Source organism: Clinocottus analis, unplaced genomic scaffold (assembly GCF_023055335.1).
Source record: "Clinocottus analis isolate CAN_PGR_092001 unplaced genomic scaffold, fCliAna1.0.p SCAF_9, whole genome shotgun sequence".
Lineage (NCBI taxonomy): Eukaryota > Metazoa > Chordata > Actinopteri > Perciformes > Cottidae > Clinocottus > Clinocottus analis.
The window spans coordinates 4,663,686-4,672,475 of record NW_027176251.1 but is presented as its reverse complement, the minus strand read 5'-3'; positions in this window follow the sequence as shown (position 1 = coordinate 4,672,475).

Below are 8,790 nucleotides of genomic sequence, written 5' to 3'. Positions count from 1 at the left end.
ATGAACAACTTCATGTAGATGCAGTTAACAGTTACAAAAGCAATAACAGATATTTTATTTCAAGTGTATCATTACACATCATGCCATTCAAGATTAAACACAGTGATTCAACTTCATTATTTTTCTTTCAAATTTACATTTAACATGAATCAAACCTGCATGTAAATGCATCAGCTTTGTCAGTATTTATTGATCATTCACTTCATACTCTTGTGTAAATGTTCACGCCATTGGATATTTATTTTAAGCTCCAGAGGTGTTGATCCCAGACATGTGGCCTCAACTTTTCCAGCCATCATTTCTAATAGATGCAGCATGTTTAGAAAATTTCATTGGCATTTAAATTCTAACTTTTTTTTCTCAATATGTAACCAATACATATTTCAACTTACGTCATGGGATTCATTCAAAAACACTTTTGAATTGGAATTTCAGAATATCTTCCATGTGTTTCAGATTAAATAATACATAGTTGTACCATCAACATCCACAAAAACTGAAAATATTGGCTCATGTTAAGCTACAATCAAGCTAATACACTGAAGATGTACACATATACACTCAGTTGTACACATAAGTAGTAGAAGTATGTCATGGCCATGTTTATCCCAAAGACCTGTTTGAACATTAAAGAAACATCTGTCGGCCTTCGTTTCACTTCACCAACTGCAGCTCATATCATTGTTTGGTTCACTTGTTTCATGAAGATATTATAATATTCACACGCCCACAACAGATGAAACAATTTCAGTTTTTTTTTAAAAAGAAGAAAAAAGGCTTTGCCTACTCAATTTGAAATTCAATTTGAAATAATATTTGAAAAATTGGACTTAAGATTATTTCTTTTTTGATTGAGAAGCGTATTTGTTAAAAATGGTATAACATTTTGAAATGTTCCTTAAAGATCTCATTATCAGTCAACTTCCATCAATACTTTACGATTCAGCATGAGCCCATCAAAGTCAAACTTTTCTGTCACGATTAAAATGCAGTCCCCTCTTTGAACACAGCTACTTCATCTGTAACAACTGCAAAGTTGTTCGCTGTAATATCACAGTAAGAAGAATAGGCAGTGATTGAGAATCGGGGGCAAGATGTCCATCCACAACTCCTGAATATGGAGAAGTAACACAAGAATTGCGTTTGGACAATCAACACCAGACTCTCTGTCAAACTTGAGATGAACAGCAACACAGCCCTGGAGGAGCTGCAGAGGGAAGTTGGTTCTATAAAATAAAATCTCTTGTAAAAACATGCAGAAATACCGACCAGCAAAGTGTTCTGACACCGTTGAACGTATGAATGACCTGCCAAAGGAAAGAAGGCCACACATTCAAAAACACAATCAAAGAGTAGCTGTTAAAAAAAGATTATATACAATCTACGTTCCAAAGGTTTGTGCCATGAAACGCTTTAAAAAATCAACATAGTTTTCATCTACTTATTCCCTTCACTTCTCATCTACAGAATGGCATATTAGTGAATTGACTTGTACTAACAAGTAAAAAAGTAAATATTCCCATACTTACATCATACACCATCAATATTACGGTGATAATAGTCCACAAGAAGCAGCTATTAATGCAAATGAAATAAGCATGTGAAATGTCAAACTCTTGCTCATTCTATTTTCATTTTATAATATTGGAAAGGACACTTTCTGCGTCCGTCCTCGTCCGCTGCTTGTTCAGTTTGCCTGTCCGTGTCCCCCTCTCTATCTCTTTCCTTCTATCCATCTCATTTCATGCAGGAGTGGGGTTACCTAAGAGACCAGGCCTCAATGGAGAAAATCCCTTTTCTACAATTAACTGTGAAAGTGACAGAAGGAAAGGAAGGGAGGGATCTATGGAGGGGGTGCTCACTCAGAGAAGAGAATGAGGGAGGGAAGGACACAAGTGTGCAAGGTAGGTAGAAAGACAAAAAGTTGAAAACTAATATTTGTACTCATTTTTGAAATTTGAAACTGATACATACATCTAAGGATATATTTTGTGTCCTATATTGGTGAGGTTTTTTCTCACACTTTCTTAATAAATACGTACATTTCAGTTTTGTAGCACCTCACACTTGAATTGGGATTAGGCATAATTAGGTTGCATTACACTGATCCCAGCGAAAGTGAATTATGTCCATCACCATAATCTCTAAATATGCAGAGGGAGTGACCACTGGGTTTCCATGGAAAGATGTACACAAAAGGGTGTGGCGTGGGAATGTCCTCAGGGGTCAGGAGTGAGGGTGAAAGGGTCAGAGGCCAGAGCCAGCTGGACAGCACACAAGAGGAGATGAGGGTGAGAAAAGGAGGTGAGGGGGTAGTCCAGAGACCGACTGACTGACTGGACCAATGGGACATTAACATTGAACTGATGGGAGGCTCACTGACCGAGGCCTATTCAGGGAGAAACTAAGCTATGACACACTCATGTGTAATGGTCCGTGGTAATTGACAAGTGACAAGACCCTCATTGTGGATGCAAAAGCAGTTATCAAAATGCAGTGGTGGATTACAAGCTATGTGTACTAGTATTCAGTGGTTATATGTGGTTATTTGATTCAGTGATGAAAAACATACTCATATACTAACACAGCTTTTTATATAAGTGTTATACTTATTACCGGATAACATTGAAAGTGTTTCATAATATTAGGGTCACCTCATTCCAAAAAGAGGCCTGTTGGCATATTGGGATATAAATATGTATAACTTTATCAGTTGGGGGTTTAAAGACTTAGGTCACTATGCATCAATTATCACCACTTGTTTTCCAATACTTTTCACTGACAGCAGTCAGAATAGTTGACAGTATTAAGTATAATTTCCTGTGGTGTATTATTCTTCAAACGGTTTGTTCTTTTTCCACCTCAACATACATACATAGACTTTGACATAGACATAGACTTATGCAATTGACAGTTAAAGTCCATTCATGTGTTAAAAAAAGAGAAGACATTAGTACTCCATCGTGAAAAGCGCAAAAAATGAACGTAAAAATTCAAAGGTGACCACATGATGTTTCTCCAACGATCAGTTATATGTAATAAGCTGTCTGATAGCATTACAACCTATTCACGGTTGCATTTCGGTCAATTTTAGATGACAAATTAGTAAAAATGTTGTCTAATTTCTAGTTTGCATGGTTATAGATGCTCCCTGTACTCAAGGGTGCAGACAGGAAGGTGAGTGTCTGTGAGCTCTGTCTTCCATGTGGCCGCTAGTGAAGGTCAGGTCAGAGAGGGCAGCAGGCAGTCTGGATCGGGGCCACACTGGTGGTCCCCAAAAGACAATATTGGGGCCCAACCTAGGGGGTCAACATGCAAATAGTAACCCCTGAGTGAAAGGCATAGAGCGGATCAATGTTCTCACATTACTCTTGCTGCCCATGACTGTGAATGTGCACGCCTACACACCACATGAGGTTTTCATATTTAATGAAATTCAGTCTGAACAATAGTGAAGGCAGCTGTATTTCAACAAAGGCCGAAGAAGTATGACGTCATACGTTAGCGTTAAAATAAGCACGTCTTTATTGAAGTTCATCAAGGTCTACTACCTTGATGTTACCATTGTCAAACATTATATATTTAATGATGAATCAATAAATGAATAAAATAAATACAATAGTTTTGAATATACAGCATTACAAAAGCTGCAACAAAAACATAGTCATATGTGTGACTCAGTATGGAACCAGATCAGGGTCAATAGTTTTGTTCATTGGGAAAAAAAGATTTGAACCTGAAAACTCTAGTTTTGGTCTTGAACTTTGAAAAATTAAACAATGTATTTGAAACAACAATAAGTGTATGAAACGTTTTTTTTGGGGTTATATAACGTAATTTTTTTTGATTCAGTTCTGTTTTTTTTTCTTTTTAAAATATATGTTTTCAGTTTTGAGTAACAATTTTCACATTTTCAACTTTTTTTTTACAATATCAAATCTTATTTTTGGGGGGGGATTTAAATCGTTTTTTCACTTTCAGATCTTTTTTTCTTCCAGAAATGTTAATTCTTACCGCTCTAAGTGACTACCAAGTATGCGTCTAGTTTCACAGTCCCAGACAACCTTTGCGTGATATTACTGCAGTTCTGAGCAAATTCTCCTTTTTTTTGAGTTATTGTTCATCCTTGTCCCACACATGAAGTTACCTCAGTGATGAAACTGTTATTTTATGGAGAATCACCTTCAATCATATAACAATGTAACAAGCAACATAATGGCAAGAGCTCTTTCGAGAATGTATTGCTCCTATGCGTGTTTTTAACCAAATGCCTTTCATTTCCTCCCAAGGTCCCAGAGGTAACAGAACTTCACTTTCATGGAGTAATCCTGTTGCTTCAAATTGGATGTTTTTTAATAATAATTAAGCTGCTCTGAAAGCACCAGATGAACTTTCTCCTTTGTGTTTTCTCTTTTTTTGTTGGCACATTCAACCACCATTTATGACATCTCGGTTAAAGGTGCAATGTGTAAGTCATGGCCACACGCTCCAGAGAACTAGGGGACAGCATTTCACCTCTAATCTAAACTTACGGCCATTAGTTTCAAGAAAAAGCCAACTACTAACTAACACCAGTTCAAGAATAAGCAACCTTCTGTTTACGGGAAGGAATCCTCATGAGTACTTTGCTATCAATAGATACACAGAGGTGAAATCTGATTAGATGAAAGCTCTCCTTAATAAAAGTTGCACTAGAAGCAGCGCTGCAGGCTGGAAGCAGAGCAATGAAAAAATGAGCAAATAGGGGGAAAAAATAAAATACATGTAGTGTATTTGTGAAAAACAATTACATTATAAAATAGCTAAAACTTTGTGATTCTGTTTAGGCCAGCAGAGAAGGCTTCGCTGGCCCTGACGGCCTGCCACCGCTGCAATGACCACTGCAGTATTGTGTGATTGAATGAATACAACCAGTGCTGTAAAACGTTGTCAAACTGACGTCAAGTCAAAAAACAAGTAGCGATGTCACGTTACACAATCAAAGGGCTCAAAAAGGGCTTTTTAAAAATACATTTATTAAACAACAAATACAGTTTATTATACATTCTGTAATAGATTTGGGCACATCAGTCACATCAATTTAATTTATTTCCCACAAGTCTTGCCTCAAGTTTTCATATCAATCGTCACTGTTCCGTTGTTCCACAACGTGAGTCCAGATACACACGCTGCTCTGGGCAGCTAGGGGATACTCTACCCACTGCAAACTCACTTGTTAAATATACTGGAACAACTCTGAAAGAGCCAAACTGCTCTAAGATCTGCGATAAAACAAAGACAACATTTGTATTTTCAAACTGTAAACAACGCAAAGGTGTTCTGGGGCTGTGAAACTAAACGTAAAGGCATACTTGGTGGTCACCACTCGGGCCTTCCACACTCATCCAGTGTGCTGGTGGAGCAGATGAAATTCAGTTTTTCTGTCTCAGGCAAGCCAACCCACTGCTGCCTCCCAGTGGCCTCAATAGCACCTGTAACACCACATTCATATTTCCCTTCAGATCCTTGTCCCGGGGCCCAATTGTGGTAACAGCCAAGAGTTGACTTTGTCCAGAACCAAAAGTTAAAATTACAAGTGTACCGTATACCCAGCCAAACATGAGGTGATGTGGCCCTCTGTGCTGTTTTGGCCACCTTCCCCTGAATGTCTTCGGTGGTGATGTGGACAAGGTCAATATGGTGCTCTCTGCAGTAACCCATCGCTTCCATCCATGTCATGTTTTCTTGGATTAGTATCAGGTTTTCTTTAAGGAAAAAAGAGAAATAGCTCTTCAGTCATCATGGAAATGCATGCAAAATTATCACAAAGGTACATGATAATTTGAAACATACCTGAATGAGCACTTTGAGTGTTTTTAGTGGGCTTTGGAGTTGAGGACGGTGTCGTGGTCTGGGATGAAGTCCCCATCAGTGTTGTTAGTGTAGAGGTACTGCCTGTTGTCACTTGTGCAGTAGTATTGGGAGGTTTCTGTGTATGTGTCACAGTTGACATTTCTGTAGTGGCGTTGTTGAGCTCAGTATTTGGGGTACTTGATACAACAGCTATGGCATTTGATGTCGTCGGTTCACTGGCAGATGTAGTTGTGGTAGTATTTGGAGTGTGTGGATCATTGGTAGAAGCCAAAGTAAAATGATATGTGACTATCACCTCTTGAGTTGAAGTGCTTTCAAGGGTTGTCAGATTTGCTGCCACTTGCTGTGTACTTGTTTGATGTGTGGTTGTTGAAATTAATTTCCTCGCTGTAAGAGTAGGTAAATAATGAATAAACACAGATTATAGATGCGGCTCTGTTGTCTTGTGTAAGGTTGCAAAACACAATATAAGAATAACATAAAGATCACTTTGCTGATAGAGAAATAAGCGTTTGATAGAGCAACTTACCTCCACGACAAACAAAAAAGCGATTGACGTCGCATTTCAGGTCATTCCACTGCCCTTTCTCGTTGAATATAGCAGCAGCACAATACTGCCCATTAAAGTTGTTAGGCTGACTCGGTTTCCAGAAACGGAATGAGGTATTGCTCCCGTCAGACCACTTCCAGGCATCTTTGAAGAGGCCAATCCAGACATTTTGTGATCCAGACACATTACGTACTGCCTCATTCTCTACTGCTGAGTGTATGCTAATGAGCTCCAATAACAAGCCCCTGCAATGATTCTGAGCATCCCTCCATGATTTGGTCTCAGCAACAAAAATTAGACCACTTGTATCGCTGCCGCCTGCAATTCCAAAGATTCGACAATTTAAATACAAAGACTATTGCAACGTCCTGCATTTAAACATGCTTTGTGCCATCTGAAATAACTTGAATGACAATATTTCCATTTCACTTACCACGACAAACAAATCTTCTTCTGGTCCCACAGTCACTTTCAATCCACTCTCCTCGTTCATCCATTGTTGCACATGCATCTTCATTCTTCGTTTGTGATTCGCCTACCTTCCAGTTTATAAAATCCAGTTTCTGATCAGGACGGGACCAATGCCACATCCACACATCTCCAGCCTCCAGGCCTATCCAGGCTCTGGTAATGCTACTTGGAACTAAAGTGATTAAATTTTCCATATCAGTTGAGTTGTGAACTGCTGCTAAATCAGTGTACATCTCTCTGCAATAGGTTTTTGCTTCCGTGTAGGTCTTTCTCTTGTTAATTACGTGAAAATCTGTAGATCCCATAGTAAAGGAGCATAATCCTGTAATAACAAATGATACACAATTCTAAGAACTATAGTAAAAAAATGTATTGTCTTCACAAATAGCCGACCACATGTATGCATTTGAATTATACATTTACAATTATGATATGAGGAAAGCATGTAAGGTTCAAACCTGAGATAAAAAGCAGATAGAGTGTTTGAGTCCCTTTTTTCACAATCCATCGGTTTTCAGGCATGATCGTAGCAAACCCGTACAAAAAGCAGTTAGTCACTAACTAGTAGGTTGCTATTGCAGCTATAACAGCAGCACATGGGTATTTTGTAAGAATGCCACTTGGCTTGTTAAGAGACACTTTGTCAGCAGTTACAGACAAAGCAGTTCTTCAAGATTCTTTCTCTCTTGCACATACTGTAAAGAACATGGCTTACTGAGATAAAAACAAACAAACACAGATACATTCAACAAGGACAACTTTTGATCTGCATACATGTGATATCTATGATCTGTCAATATTTGGCAACAGGTTTTGTCGAAAATAAATATGATTACATTTCCTGAATTAAAATCACTTATCAGGTCAGGTTATGCAAAGGTGACCATGGATTAACCGAATATATACAGTAATTCAAAAGATCTAATTTGTTGGAGATCATTTACAATTGCTCGTATAGTTCACAAGGCCATAATCTCTACACTGAAAACCACACCCATTTATGTGTATATACATGTTTTATGTTTATTCATTGCAATATGAAATTAATCCACCTAAATATTGAACAAAGTCAATCCAAAAAACAAAAACAGTATTGTGATATTGGGATCTGTTGGATCCTGTTGACTGGAAAATGTCAGACCAAGAGTACCAGCCTATGGGGGCATATATATATATATATATATATATATATATATATATATATATATATATATATATATATATATATATATATATATATATTTGCCCCCATAGGCTATATATATATATATATATATATATATATATGAGTAAATGCTGCTAAATATGAATTGTAGGACATTTTTGTTTCCAGGGGTTTAAAAAGTGTTGCAACTAAATAAAAACTCTGTTACAAATGCAGAACTCACTCTTCCCCCCGAAAACAAGGAAGTTCAACTAGAACACTGTAAAATGGCGAAAAACGTCACTGGAGCATTAACAAGTTGTGCAATAGTGCATATGCCCCTCCTGTCAAAGGAAAACGCATTCCTTCTTCGAGGTGTGGCTGTCCCAGAGTTTGCTCAGATTAGGTCTGCTCTGCAAAATTAGTTACCTGGGAGTTGTCCACGTAGGTATCTCGTAGTATAATGCAAATTTGCTTAACATGTAATTTTCCATTACTTCTTCCTGGATGCTTCAGCGTTATACTACCAGCATGTTTGATGCCGTGTGCAGAGTACTTTTTTTTTTGGAGGGCCATTTACTTAATTTCAAAACAATACCGAGAGGGGAAGTTACAGCAAACAGTAAATAGATATTTTTTTCGTCATAATTTTCATGCAAATGTTTAACTATTTGACAATGAACAGAAATCACCGTGTCCACAGAATAAATCTAGACGACCATACTCTGCAGTGTGTCATATGACAGCGCTGTTATGGGTTGTCCCATGAGAC